This window comes from Callorhinus ursinus, unplaced genomic scaffold, assembly GCF_003265705.2.
Source record: "Callorhinus ursinus isolate GAN/ISIS: 27379988/994484 unplaced genomic scaffold, GSC_fseal_2.0 scaffold40, whole genome shotgun sequence".
NCBI lineage: Eukaryota > Metazoa > Chordata > Mammalia > Carnivora > Otariidae > Callorhinus > Callorhinus ursinus.
Genome location: NW_027397102.1, coordinates 3,527,744 through 3,542,787, shown reverse-complemented (window position 1 = coordinate 3,542,787; position 15,044 = coordinate 3,527,744).

Genomic DNA, 15,044 nt, shown 5'->3' with positions numbered 1-15,044 from the left:
TATATATATATATATATGTATATATATATATATACACACACACACACAAACAATGGAATATTATGCAGCCATCAGAAAATGAAATTTTGCTGTTTGCAACAACATGGATGGAACTAGAGGGTATTATGCTAAGCAAAATAAGTCAATTAGAGAAAGACAAGTATCATATGATCTCACTGATATGAGGAATTTGAGAAACAAGACAGAGGATCATAGGGGAAGGGAGGGGAAAAATGAAACAAGATGAAACCAGAGAGGGAGACAAACCATAAGAGACTCTTAATCTCAGGAAACAAACTGAGGGTTGCTGGAATGGAGGGGGTGGGAGGGATGGGGTGGCTGGGTGATGGACATTGGGGAGGGTATGTACTATGGTGAGCGCTGTGAATTGCATAAGACTGATGAAGCACAGACCTGTACCCCTGAAATAAATAATACATTATATGTTAATTAAAAAATTTTTTTAAATACCATCAACATTTTTCACAGAGCTGGAACAAACAATCCTAAAATTTGTATGGAACCAGAAAAGACCCCGAATCTCCAGGGGGGAAGTTGAAAAAGAAAACCAAAACTGGGGGGCATCACAATCCAGCTTATCTCTTAACTCAGGCAAAAGACCCTGTGGGCAATGCATCCCCTGATGGGAACTGAAACTATCTCCTCAAGCAATAAGGACTACCCTGAGCCAGCAAGACCCCCTGTGATTGACCCCAAGGCAGTGATTGACCTAACCTTTACTGCCACCTGCATGCACCCACTGACCTTTGACCCACATTTCCTTATATAAACCTAGAAGTATTCTCAGCACTTGGGAGACAGTCTTTGAGATGTTAGTCCACTGTCTTCCCAGTGTTGGCCTCACTGAAATAAATTCCTTTCTTGTTTCACCATCACTCATCTCTCTGCCTTTGGATTTTGTTGGTGGTGAGTGGCCGAACCTGGTGTATTTGGAACCCCCAGAGCCAAGTGCTCTTGTTACCCTGCACCCCAGTTACAAACAGAATGTGATAGAAATGACTACGTGTGACTTCCAAGACTAGGTCTTAAAAGACATTGTGGATTTTTCCTTACTCTTTCTTAGATCATTCACTCTGGGGAAACCAGCTGCCGTATCATGAGGACATTCAAACAGCCTGATGGAGAGGCCCATGTGGTTACAAACTGAGGCCTCTTATCAACAGCCAGCAAAGAACTAAGGCTTCCTTTCAGTAGCCATGTGAATGAGCCATCTTGGAAATGGATCCTGCAGGCCCACTCAAGCTTTCAGATGCCTGAAGTTCTGGCCAACATCCTTACTACAATCTCATTAGACCTTGAACCAGAACAAGGTTAGCTGTTTCCAAATTCATAACAAACCAAAATTGTGAAATAATAAATATTTGGGTTTTTTAAATTCAATTATTTGTTGTTTTAAGGTACTAACTTTTGAGGTATTTTGTTACTCAGCCTGGGTCCTTGATGACATCAATGACCTACTCAATTAACCAATCATGGTTCTACCCTAATGAGACAGGGAAACTGAAGGGAGCCCATTAAAAAAAAAAAAAAAAGCTGTTTATTTTCTTTGCTCCTTTTCCTGCTTTTATTCTTGTTAGAACCTGCACCCCTGCCTTACGCATGCCTTGATGTATGTCCAAACACCTTGACACCAAGACCCCTTGCTCCAGGTCATAAGTGAGTTATGGAGGACACCTGAGCACTGATCCTTGTTTAACCAGTTCCTAGATGCCTGAAAGGACATGTACATCAGACCATCATTCCCAGTAAAAAAACCCAGACCCCAAAGAAAGAGAATCATGCTCTTTTCCTTTCCAAGTCTCCCAAATGCTTTGTCTGTATCTGCTCTCTCTCTCTCTCTTCAATAAACTCTGCTCTCACTTCCTGCTGGCTCGCGTTTGATTTCTATCCTGAGCAAAGCCAAAGACCCTCTTGGCTGGTCCTGTGGTACCCACTCTACATCCTCGGACCCAGCCTGCCTGCATTACTATTACCCAATTTCCTATCATTGAGATTAACAAACCCTATAATTTAAGCCACATTTCACTGAGTATACTGTTGCTTGCAGCTGAAAATATCTTTCTACACTATTGAAGGGATTTAAGCAAAAGTAGTATGATCAAGTTTACATATTTAAAACTTTATTATTGGGAGGGCTTCACCTCTGCTACTGTGTTAATCTTTGACTCAGTAACTGGAACTAATCCTCCCACTGAGAAATAGAAAATCTGGACAAATTTTAAAAGCATCCATTCAAGGTATTAGAGAATTATATTCTCTAATTATATTAGAGAATATAAGCTCAGTGAAGTGTAATGAAGAATTAGAAAGCCAAGAATCAAGAGGAAAATGAAACCCAAAGAAGTTAAGTCTATATTTGGAGCTATTTTTCCCATAAAGACATCTACCAATTCCAGAAGAGGCAGAGAAGAGACCTAGCATAACTTTGGTTAGATTCAGGGGACTAAAGAGGAAAAATTAGACTTCAGGGCCTACCATGGAAAGGGGGTTTTCATAAACCATCAGGCTTTGGGTTGTGACCTTGAAGGGCAACACCTTAGGAATAAGAGTGAATAGGAAATAGATCAGCTCTCATATGAAGCCCAGCTTCTTAATATCTCAATCCATGATTGAATAAAATGACCTAGAATTTCTAATACCTCTAGCTTAGTAGTGCACCAGGAAGAAACAAATATAAACACTTTCTGGAGGAAGACAACATTATCAAAAGCCTCAAATTACTACATCTTTCATACACAAGTAAAAGTTACACAGTATAGGGGTGCCTGGGTGGCTTAGTTGGTTAAACAGCCAACTCTTGATCTCAGCTCAGGTCTCAATTTCAGGATCGTGAGTTCAAGCCCCGTATTGGACTCCACACCCAGCGTGGAGCCTACTTAAAAAAACAAAATACAGGGGCACTTGGGTGGCTAAGTCGGTTAAGCATCCAACTCTTGATTTCGGCTCAGGTCATGATCTCATGGATCATAAGATTGAGCCTGGCATTGGGCTCCATGCTCAGTGGGGAGTCTGCTTGGATTCTCTCCCTCTGCCCCCCCAACTCTCTCTCTGTCTGTCTCTCTCTCTCTCTCTCTGAAATAAATAAATAAATCTTTTAAAAAAATTACAAAGTATATTACTTGTCTATTGCTATTTGTCCCAAACTCATCACCTTAAAACAACAACAAAAAATATCCCAGTTTCTGTTGGTCATGAATTCAAGAACAGCTTAGCTGGGTGGTTCTCACTCTGGGTCACTCATGACATTGCAGTTATCTGAAGGCTTGACTGGGACTGGAAGATCTGCTTCCAAGATGGTGTATTCACATGGTTGTTGGCAGGAAACCTCAGTTTCTCACCACATGGGCCTCTGTATAGTGCTGTTTGAGTATCCTTATGACGAGGCAACTAGCTTCCCCCAGAATGAGTGATTAAAGAGAGGATGAGGAAGACGCCATCATTGCCTTTTATGACCTAGTCTCAGAAGTCACACATCATCATTTCAGCCATATTCTATTCATTAGAAGTAACCACTAAGTCCAGCCCACACTTGAGGTTAGAAGAATTGGGTTTCACCTCTTGAAGGGAGAAATATAGAGGAATTTGCAGACATATATTAAAACAACCACATATACTTTGCCTGGGTCCTAATTTTGCTTGGGCCTAGACCTGATGATATCCTACAGCACATTCTTCAGCCCATGAAGAGATAAAAGTAATAATTCCAAGGAATATTAAAGACAGATTTCAGCCACTGTGGTCACTGCCTAGACTTCTACCCATGTCTTGCCTCTGCTTATATTTTCATGTAATTATAAAAATTTCACAGTTGGTAGCAATTTGAAGGTCCCACAGGTCCAAACTCCTACCCCCTATACTATAAAAATGCCTTTTAAACATCCAGCTTCTATCTGAATATTCAATAATGGATATTACATTAAAGGGCCTTTAGTTACATTATTGGATAGATATAATTATTAGGATATCTATGTATTGGGTTTTTTTTAATTTTTTAAATTTATTTGTCAGAGAAAAAGCACAAGCCCAGGGAGGAGACAGAGGGAGAAGTAGGTTTCCCATTGAGCAGGGAGCCTGATGTGGGACTTGATCCCAGGACCCCAAGATCATGACCTGAGTTGAAGTCAGACACTTAACTGACTGAGCCACCCAGGCATCCCAGGATATCTATGTATTGAATTATGATCTGGGATACAATCAGCAAAATAATTTGAAGAAAATGAAAAGGGTGGAATAATCCATAGATTAACAAAAATGAGACATATCAAACAAGTGTGGTTCTTACTAGAATTATAGTGAATGGTTTTGAGACAACTGGGTAGCTATGTTAAAAAAAAGATAAAATTCAATCTCTTCTGTACACCATATTATAAGTTAAAGTCTAAGTGGAACAAAAGAAAAGAAAAAATCCCAAGTGTCTATCAATAGGGGCCTAGATAAACTATGATACATTGATATAACTGAATACCGTACTATGTAAGTTGTAAGAAAGAATGAGGGAGTTCTGTAAGCACTGATATATACCACAGGATGTACTTAGGTGAAGACAGCAAGATGCAAAATTGCATATAGTAATATGCTACCTTTTGTGTAAGAAAGGGAGGAAATGAGAATATATACAAGCATATCTTGGAGAGATTACAGGTTTAGTTTCAGAACACTGCAATAAAGCAAATACTGTAATAAAGTGAGTCAGATGAATTTTTTGTTTCCCAGTGCATATAAAAATTACGTTTACACTATACTGTAGTCTAGTAAGAGTGCAATAGCATTATGCCTTAAAAAGCAATGTACATACCTTATTGCTGTAAAAAAGACAGTCTCTTCAACAAATGGTGTTGGGAAAATTGGACAGCCACATGCAGAAGAATGAAACTGGACCATTTCCTTACACCACACACAAAAATAGACTCGAAATGGATGAAAGACCTAAATGTGAGACAGGAGTCCACCAAAATCTTAGAGGAAAACGCAGGCAGCAACCTCTTCGACCTCGGCCACAGCAACTTCTTCCTAGAAACATCGCCGAAGGCAAGGGAAGCAAGGGCAAAAATGAACTATTGGGGCTCCATCAAGATAAAAAGCTTTTGCACAGCAAAGGAAACAGTCAACAAAACCAAAAGACAACTGACAGAATGGGAGAAGATATTTGCAAATGACATATCAGATAAAGGGCTAGTATCCAAAATCTGTGAAGAACTTTTCAAACTCAACACTCAAAGAACAAATAATCCAATCAAGAAATGGGCCAAAGACATGAACAGACATTTCTGTAAAGAAGACATCCAAATGGCCAACAGACACATGAAAAATTGCTCAACATCACCTGGCATCAGGAAAATTCAAATCAAAACCTCAATGAGATACCAGCTCACACCAGTCAGAATGGTTAAAATTAACAATCAGGAAACAGATGTTGGCGAGGATGCAGAGAAACGGGAACCCTCTTGCATTGTTGGTGAGAATGCAAGCTGGTGCAGCCACTTTGGGAAACAGTAAGGAGGTTCCTCAAAAAGTTGAAAGTAGAGCTACCCTATGACCCAGCAATTGCACTACTGGGTATTTACCCCAAAGATACAAATGTAGTGATCCAAAGGGGCACATGCACCCCAATGTTTATAGTAGCAATGTTCACAATAGCCAAACTATGGAAAGAGCCTAGATGTCCATCAACAGATGAATGGATAAAGAAGAGGTGGTATATATACACAATGGAATATCATGCAGCCCTCAAAAATGAAATCTTGCCATTTGCAACGATGTGGATGGAACTAGAGGTATTATGCTAAGCAAAATAAGTCAATTAGAGAAAGACAAGTATCATATGATCTCACTGATATGAGGAATTTGAGAAACAAGACAGAGGATCATAGGGGAAAGGAGGGAAAAATGGAACAAGATGAAACCAGAGAGGGAGACAAACCATAAGAGACTCTTAATCTCAGGAAACAAACTGAGGGTTGCTGGAGTGGAAGGGGGTGTGAGGGATGGGGTGGCTGAGTGATGGACATTGGGGAGGGTAAGTACTATGGTGAGCACTGTGAATTGTGTAAGACTGACGAATCACAGACCTGTACCCCTGAAACAAATAATATTATTATATGTTAATAAAATTTTTTTTAGATATTCTATCGCTAAAAAATGCTAACCATAATCTGAACTTTCAGGAAGTTGTAATCTTTTGGCTGGTGCAGGGTCTTGCCTCAATGTTGATGGTGGCTGACTGATCAGGGTGGTAGTTGCTGAAGGTTGAGGTAGCAGTGGCAATTTCTTAAAATAAGATAGCAGTGAAGTTTTTCACATCAACTGACTCTTCCTTTCACAAATAATTGCTCTGTAGAAAGCAATGATGATTGATAACATTTTACCCAAGTAGAACTTCCTTCAATCCTCTCACATCCTGTCAATATTTTATCAAATAAGTTTATATAATATTCTAAATCCTTTGTTGTCATTTCAACAATCTTCACAGCATCTCCATGAGGAGTAGATTTCATCTCAAGAAACCACTTTCTTTCCCCATCCATAAGAAGCAACTCCTCAACCATTCAAGTTTTTTTAAGATTCATTTATTTATTTTAGAGAGAGAGAAAGATAGAGCAGGAGGGAGGGGGGAGAGAAGGAGAGGGAGAGAGAAACTTAAGCAGACTCTGTGTTGCGTGCAGAGCACTATGCGGGGCTCGATCTCACAACCCTGAGATCGTGACCTGAGCTGAAACCAAGAGTGGGACACTTAACCTACTGCAACACGAGGTGCCCCCCGTTCAAGTTATATCATGCCATTGCAGCAATTCAGTCCTATCTTTAGGATCCACTTCTAATTCTAGACCTCTTGCTATTTTAACCACATTCAGTTACTTCCACTGAAGTCTTGAACTCCTCAAAGTAATCCATGAGAGTTGAAATCCACTTCTTCCAAACTCATGTTAATGTTGATGTTTTGACCTCTTCCCATGAATCATGATTATTCTTAATGGCATCTAGAGTGGTTAATCTTTTCCAGAGTTTTTTAGTTTACTTTGCCCAGATTCATCAGAGGAATCACTACCTAGGACGGCCATAGCATTATGAAATGTATTTCTTAAATAAAAAGACTTAAAAGTCAGCGTGCCTGGGTGGCTCAATCAGTTAAGCATCTGTCTTCTGCTCAGGTCATGATCCCAGGGTGCTGGGACCCAACCTGGTGTTGGGCTCGCTGCTCAGAGGGGAGCCTGTTTCTCCCTCTCTTCCCTCTGCTCTTCCTCTGACCCCCGCTCATGCTCTCTCTCTCTCTCTCAAATAAATAAATAAAATCTTTAAAAAAAAAGACTTAAAAGTCAAAATTACTCCTTGATTCATGGGTTGCAGAATGGATGATGTATTAACAGACATGTAAACAACATAAATCTTGTGTTTATCAGAGTTCTTGGGTGCACTATCAATTAGCAGTCATATTCTGAAAGGAATCTTTTATTTCTAAGCAGGTCTCAACAGTGGGCTTAAAATATTTAGGAAACCATGTTGTAAACAGATGTGCTGTCACCCAGCTTTTGTTGTTCCCTTTATAGAGCACAAGCAGAGTATATTTAACATAATTCTTATGGGCCCTAGAATTTTTGGAATGGTAAATGAGCATTGGCTTCAACTTAAAGCCATCAGCTGCATTAGCCCCTAACAAGAGAGTCAGCCTGTCCTTTGAAGTTTTGAAGCCAAACATTGACTTCTCTCTAGCTATGAAAAGTTCTAGATGGCATCTTCTTCTAATAGAAATCTGCTTTGTCTACATTGAAAATGTGTTATTTAGTGTAGCAATCCTCATTAATTATCTTAGCTATATCTTCTGGATAACTTGCTACAGCTTCTATATCAACACTTGCTGCTTCACCTTGCACTTTTATTTTATGGAGATGGCTTTTTTACTTAAACTTCATGAACCAATGTCTGCTAGCTTTAAACTTTTCTTCTGCAGCTTCCTCACCTCTCTCAGTCTTCACAGAATTAAAGAGAGTTAGGGCTTTGCTCTGGATTAAACATCAGTTTGAGGGAATGCTATGGCTGGTTTGGTCTTCTATTCAAACCTCTACAACTTTCTCTATATCAGCAATAATGCTGCTTTGCTTTTTTATCATTCATGTGTTCACTGGAGTAGCACTTTTAATTTCCTTCATAAACTTTTCCTTTGCATTCACAACTTTGCTAACTGTTGACCTAGCTTTTGACCTATCTCATCTGTTAACATGCCTTCCTCACTAAGCTTAATCATTTCTAGCCTTTGATTTAAAGAGAGAAATGTGTGACTATTACTTTCACTTGAACACTTGGAGGCCATTGTAGGGTTATTAATTGACCCAATTTCAGTATTGTTATGTCTCATGGAATAAGGAGGCTCGAGGAGAAGGACAGAGATGGAAGAACAGCCAGTAGGCAGAGCAGTCAAAACACACACATTGATTACGTTTGCTATCTTCTATGGGTGTGATTCGTGGTGCCCCAAAACAATTACAACAGTAACATCAAATTTCACTGGTCACAGATCACCATAACAAATAAATTAATAATAAAAAAGTTTGAAATATTGCAAGAATTACCAACATATGACATAGAGACATAAAGTGAGCAAATACTGTTGGGAAAATGGTACCAATAGACTTCCTTGACACAGGGATGCCACAAACCTTTAATTTAAAATGAAATGAAATATTTGCAAAGGGCAATAAAGTGAAGCACAATAAAATGAGGAATCTCAGTATTTATTTTTGCTTGTATCTGCATAGAAACACTGAAAGGATACATAAGAAACTAATAAAGTGTTTATGAAGATAGAAAGTATAGGGTAGTTGGGGACAGGAGTTAGTATGGAGTTCTAAATGTAAACCTTGTTATTTTCTTTCTATTTTTGAACCATGTTAATGTATAAGCTAGTCTAAATAAATACAACTTTAAAAGAAAAAAAAATGGGGCTGGGGGAAGCGAGATCATCCATAAACTCTTATCAGGAAAGCCCAAGATTTTTATTGACTCAAAGGCCAAAGTCATCACTAAATTCTACTACCTACACACTCACTGAATGTGAGTAAATGCCACCAATGAACACATGGAGAAGGAAATCAAGGAAACTGGCATGACTGGGAGCTGTAAAATGGCTGGAGAATCCAGATACCATGAAACCACAGTAGAAATCACAGAGAAGGTAATGCATTCAGCATTCTCTATGACAGTGAGACCTCTTCCTGTTTATCTTCTGGTCATCACATATAGTTTCATGAACAGTCACTTTAGGCCACATAGGAAAACGGCAGAGAGGATCATCAACAGTGATATCGCAACACGCAAGGAATTTTTATGGAATCATTTAGCCATTGTATATATATATAGAGAGAGAGACATATATAAAGACAGCTATATAAAGAGAATTTCCTCAGATGGCTTCAGGTTGGGCTAAGTGGTGCCCTTGCTCTGATTTCCCACACGCATTGAACCTGCAAGTACATAAACACTACTGTTAAAGGCAATGCTTGGGTAAAAGTATGGAAATCTGTGGCTAAATAAGGAGTTGAAGAGTTACCATATTAATTACCACCCAGTAATGTCTTTTTTTTTTTTCCAGCAAAGCTAGTTTTATTGAGTGATAGCAAAGTGATAGTGCAAAGCTCCGGAGGAGGGAGGGGACCAGAGAGGGTTGCCCACCACCCAGTAACGTCTTATTATGAATTAGCCAGTCAACTAGAGTCCTGAAAAATGGGAACAAGAAATTATTAGATTTTCATTCTGAAAAGAAAGCTCAAAGGAATAGTGCAACGAACACCATCAGAAGAGGGCAGGGTTAGGTGGCTGGGTGATAGACATTGGGGAGGATATGTGCTATGGTGAGCACTGTGAATTGTACAAGACTGATGAATCATGGATCTGTACTTCTGAAACAAATAACGCAATATATGTTAAGAAAAAAAAAGAAGAATAAGATAGCAGGAGGGGAAGAATGAAGGGGAGTAAGTCGGAGGGGGAGACGAACCATTAGAGACGATGGACTCTGAAAAACAAACTGAGGGTTCTAGAGGGGAGGGGGGTGGGGGGATGGGTTGGCCTGGTGATGGGTATTAAAGAGGGCACATTCTGCGTGGAGCACTGGGTGTTATGCACAAACAATGAATCATGGAACACTACATCAAAAACTAATGATGTAATGTATGGTGATTAACATAACAATAAAAAATTATTTAAAAAAAAGAAGAGGGCAGGGTTGGATGAGCCACAGTAACAGGGGTTGGGGGGAGGCGATGAAACATAAGAGTCTGGGAAATGTCAGGGTAGACAGAAATGGAGTGGCCATGACAAAAACCCAGTCTAGTTCCATGTGGCTTGCCACACAGATGTCTGAGCCCCACTGAGAGTTACTAAATCACATGGCAGATGAAATTCCATATGATGCAAAAATACAATGCAAATGAAAGAGGGACTATGAAATTTTATTAAGCACCCCAGGTGAATCTACTACACAATAAATTTTGAGAACTGCAGCTTTCTGGTATGTACTCACCATGGCGGTTGCCTTTCTCACTGCAAGTAATTAACATTTATTGACAATTGCACAAGAGGTCAACCCTAGGACATGCCTAATGTCCAATGACAGTAGGGTACCTAAATAGCTCATGATCAAAGACTGGAATAAAGGCAAGTGAAAGAAGAGAGGGCAAGAGAAACGTTTTAAGAAAAGCTTGAAGCAAGGCAAGTTTGAGCAAAAACATTTGCCTCGTCATAATATAAAGAGACAAGCCCACAAATACCAGCAGATTCTACATTATGTTGACAAACTAAAGTATAATGTTCACATATACATAGTACTAGAATAATGATTGGTCATACGATGAACTCAACCACATTTCTGTCACTATTAGCCATATTATAATTAAAGATAAAGGACAATACATTGTATATACACAGATAATTTAGTTACTTTCACCAATGATGGTGAAGTGTCATAGATCATTTAAGCTATCAAATAATTCAAAAGTAATACCAGTTTGTCTGTGGAATACATTTTAAAATGGGCTCTGCTTTAACAAAACCAAATATATATCAAAGTTCAGATGATAACAAATAACAAATGATTACTTGGGTTACAAAAGATTATTTGCTTTATAGAAGGTGTGGTTAGAGTATGATTCTGTTTACATTAATTCAACTTATAAGTAGCACTTTATTTTTTTATTTAAATTTTTTTAAATTTTTTATTGTTATGTTAATCACCATATATTACATCATTTGTTTTGGTGTAGTGTTCCATGATTCATTGTTTGTTCATAACACCCAGTGCTCCATGCAGAACGTGCCCTCTTTAATACCCATCACCAGGCTAACCCATCCCCCCACCCCCCTCCCCTCTAGAACCCTCAGTTTGTTTTTCAGAGTCCATCGTCTCTAATGGTTCGTCTCCCCCTCCGACTTACTCCCCTTCATTCTTCCTCTCCTGCTATCTTCTTCTTTTTCTTTTATCTTAATATATGTTGCCTTATTTGTTTCAGAAGTACAGATCTGTGATTCAACAGTCTTACACAATTCACAGCGCTCACCATAGCACATACCCTCCCCAATGTCCATCACCCAGCCACCCCATCCCTCCCACCCCCGACCACTCCAGCAACCCTCAGTTTGTTCCTGAGATTAAGAATTCCTCATATCAGTGAGGCCATATGATACATGTCTTTCTCTGATTGACTTATTTCACTCAGCATAACACCCTCCAGTTCCATCCATGTCGTTGCAAATGGCAAGATCTCATTCCTTTTGATGGCTGCATAATATTCCATTGTGTATATATACCACATCTTCTTTATCCATTCATCTGTCGATGGACATCTTGGCTCTTTCCACAGTTTGGCTATTGTGGACATTGCTGCTATAAACATTGGGGTGCACGTACCCCTTCGGGTCCCTACATTTGTATCTTTGGGGTAAATACCCAGTAGTGCAATTGCTGGATCGAATGGTAGCTCTAATTTCAACTGTTTGAGGAACCTCCATACTGTTTTCCAGAGGGGTTGCACGAGCTTGCATTCCCACCAACAGTGGAGGAGGGTTCCCCTTTCTCCACATCCCCGCCAACATCTGTCGTTCCCTGCCTTGTTAATTTTAGCCATTCTGACTGGTGTGAGGTGGTATCTCATTGAGGTTTTGATTTGGATTTCCCTGATGCCAAGCGATGTTGAGCACTTTTTCATCTGCCTGTTGGCCATTTGGATGTCTTCTTTGGAAAAATGTCTGTTCATGTTTTCTGCCCATTTCTTGATTGGATTATTTGTTCTTTGGGTTTTGAGTTTGATAAGTTCTTTATAGATTTTGGATACTAGCCATTTATCTGATATGTCATTTGCAAATATTTTCTCCCATTCTGTTGGTTGTCTTTTGGTTTTGTGGACTGTTTCTTTTGCTGTGCAAAAGCTTTTTATCTTGATGAAATCCCAATAGTTCATTTTTGCCCTGGCTTCCTGTGCCTTTGGTGATGTTTCTAGGAAGAAGTTGCTGCGGCTCAGGTCGAAGAGGTTGCTACCTGTGTTCTCCTTTAGGATTTTGATGGAATCCTGTCTCACATTTAGGTCTTTCAACCATTTGGAGTCTATTTTTGTGTGTGGTGTAAGGAAATGGTCCAGTTTCATTCTTCTGCATGTGGCTGTCCAATTTTCCCAACACCATTTGTTGAAGAGACTGTCTTTTTTCCATTGGACATTCTTTCCTGCTTTGTCAAAGATAAGTTGACCATAGAGTTGATGGTCCATTTCTGGGCTCTCGATTCTGTTCCATTGATCTATGTGTCTGTTTTGTGCCAGTACCATACTGTCTTGATGATGACAGCTTTGTAATAGAGCTGGAAGTCCGGAATTGTGATGCCGCCAGCTTTGCTTTTCTTTTTCAATATTCCTCTGGCTATTCGGGGTCTCTTCTGGTTCCATACAAAGTTTAGGATTATTTGTTCCATTTCTTTGAAAAAAGTGGATGGTATTTTGATGGGGATTGCATTGAATGTGTAGATTGCTCTAGGTAGCATTGACATCTTCACAATGTTGGTTCTCCCAATCCATGAGCATGGAACGTTTTTCCATTTCTTTGTGTCTTCTTCAATTTCTTTCCTGAGTATTTTATAGTTTTCTGAGTACAGATCCTTTGCCTCTCTGGTTAAATTTATTCCTAGGTATCTTATGGTTTTGGGTGCAATTGTGAATGGGATCGACTCCTTGATTTATCTCTCTTCTGTCTTGTTGTTGGTGTATAGGAATGCCACTGATTTCTGTGCATTGATTTTATAGCCTGCTACTTGACTGAATACTTGTATGAGTTCTAGCAGTTTTGGGGTGGAGTCTTTTGGGTTTTCCACATACAGTATCATATCATCTGCAAAGAGTGAGAGTTTGACTTCCTCTTTGCCGATTTGGATGCCTTTGATTTCTTTTGGTTGTCTGATTGCTGTGGCTAGGACTTCTAATACTATGTTGAATGGTAGTGGTGAGAGTGGACACCCCTGCCGCGTTGCTGACCTCAGGGGAAAAGCTCTCAGCTTTTCCCCATTGAGAATGATATTCGCTGTAGGTTTTTCGTAGATGGCTTTTATGATATTGAGGTATGTACCCTCTAACCCTATATGCTGAAGAGTTTTGATCAAGAAAGGATGCTGTACTTTGTCAAATGTTTTTTCTGCATCTATTGAGAGGATCATATGATTCTTGTTCTTTCTTTTGTTAATGTATTGTATCACGTTGATTGATTTGCGGATGTTGAACCAGCCTTGCAGCCCAGGGATAAATCCCACTTGGTCGTGGTGAATAATCCTTTTAATGTACTGTTGGATCCTATTGGCTAGTATTTTGGTGAGAATTTTTGCATCCATGTTCATCAAGGATATTCGTCTGTAATTCTCCTTTTTGATGGGATCTTTGTCTGGTTTTAGGATCAAGGTAATGGTGGCCTCATAAAATGAATTTGGAAGTTTTCCTTCCATTTCTATTTTTTGGAACAGTTTCAGGAGAATAGGTATTAATTCTTCTTTAAATGTCTGATAGAATTCCCCTGGGAAGCCGTCTGGCCCTGGGCTTTTGTTTGTTGGGAGATTTTTGATGACTGCTTCAATTTCCTTAGTGGTTATAGGTCTGTTCAGGTTTTCTACTTCTTCCTGGTTCAGTTTTGGTAGTTGATACATCTCTAGGAATGCAGCCATTTCTTCCAGGTTATCTAATTTGCTGGCATAGAGTTGCTCATAATATGTTCTTATAATTGTTTGTATTTCTTTGGTGTTGGTTGTGATCTCTCCTCTTTCATTCATGATTTTGTTGATTTGGGTCATTTCTCTTTTCTTTTTGATCAGTCTGGCCAGGGGTTTATCAATCTTGTTAATTCTTTCAAAGAACCAGCTCCTAGTTTTGTTGATCTGTTCTACTGTTCTTTTGGTTTCTAGTTCATTGATTTCTGCTCTGATCTTTATCATTTCTCTTCTCCTGCTGGGTTTAGGCTTTATTTGCTGTTCTTTCTCCAGCTCCTTTAGGTGTAGGGTTAGGTTGTGTATTTGAGACCTTTCTTGTTTTTTGAGAAAGACTTGTATTGCTATGTACTTTCCTCTCAGGACTGCCTTTGCTGTATCCCAAAGATTTTGAACAGTTGTGTTTTCATTTTCATTGGTTTCCATGAATTTTTTTAATTCTTCTTTAATTTCCTGGTTGACCCATTCATGCTTTAGTAGGATGCTCTTTAGCCTCCATGTATTTGAGTTCTTTCCGACTTTCCTCTTGTGATTGAGTTCTAGTTTCAAAGCATTGTGGTCTGAAAATATGCAGGGAATGATCCCAATCTTTTGGTACCGGTTGATACCTGATTTGTGACCTAGGATGTGATCAATTCTGGAGAATGTTCCATGGGCACTAGAGAAGAATGTGTATTCCGTTGCTTTGGGATGGAATGTTCTGAATATGTCTGTGAAGTCCATTTGGTCCAGTGTGTCATTTAAAGTCTTTATTTCCTTGTTGATCTTTTGCTTAGATGATCTGTCCATTTCAGTCAGGGGG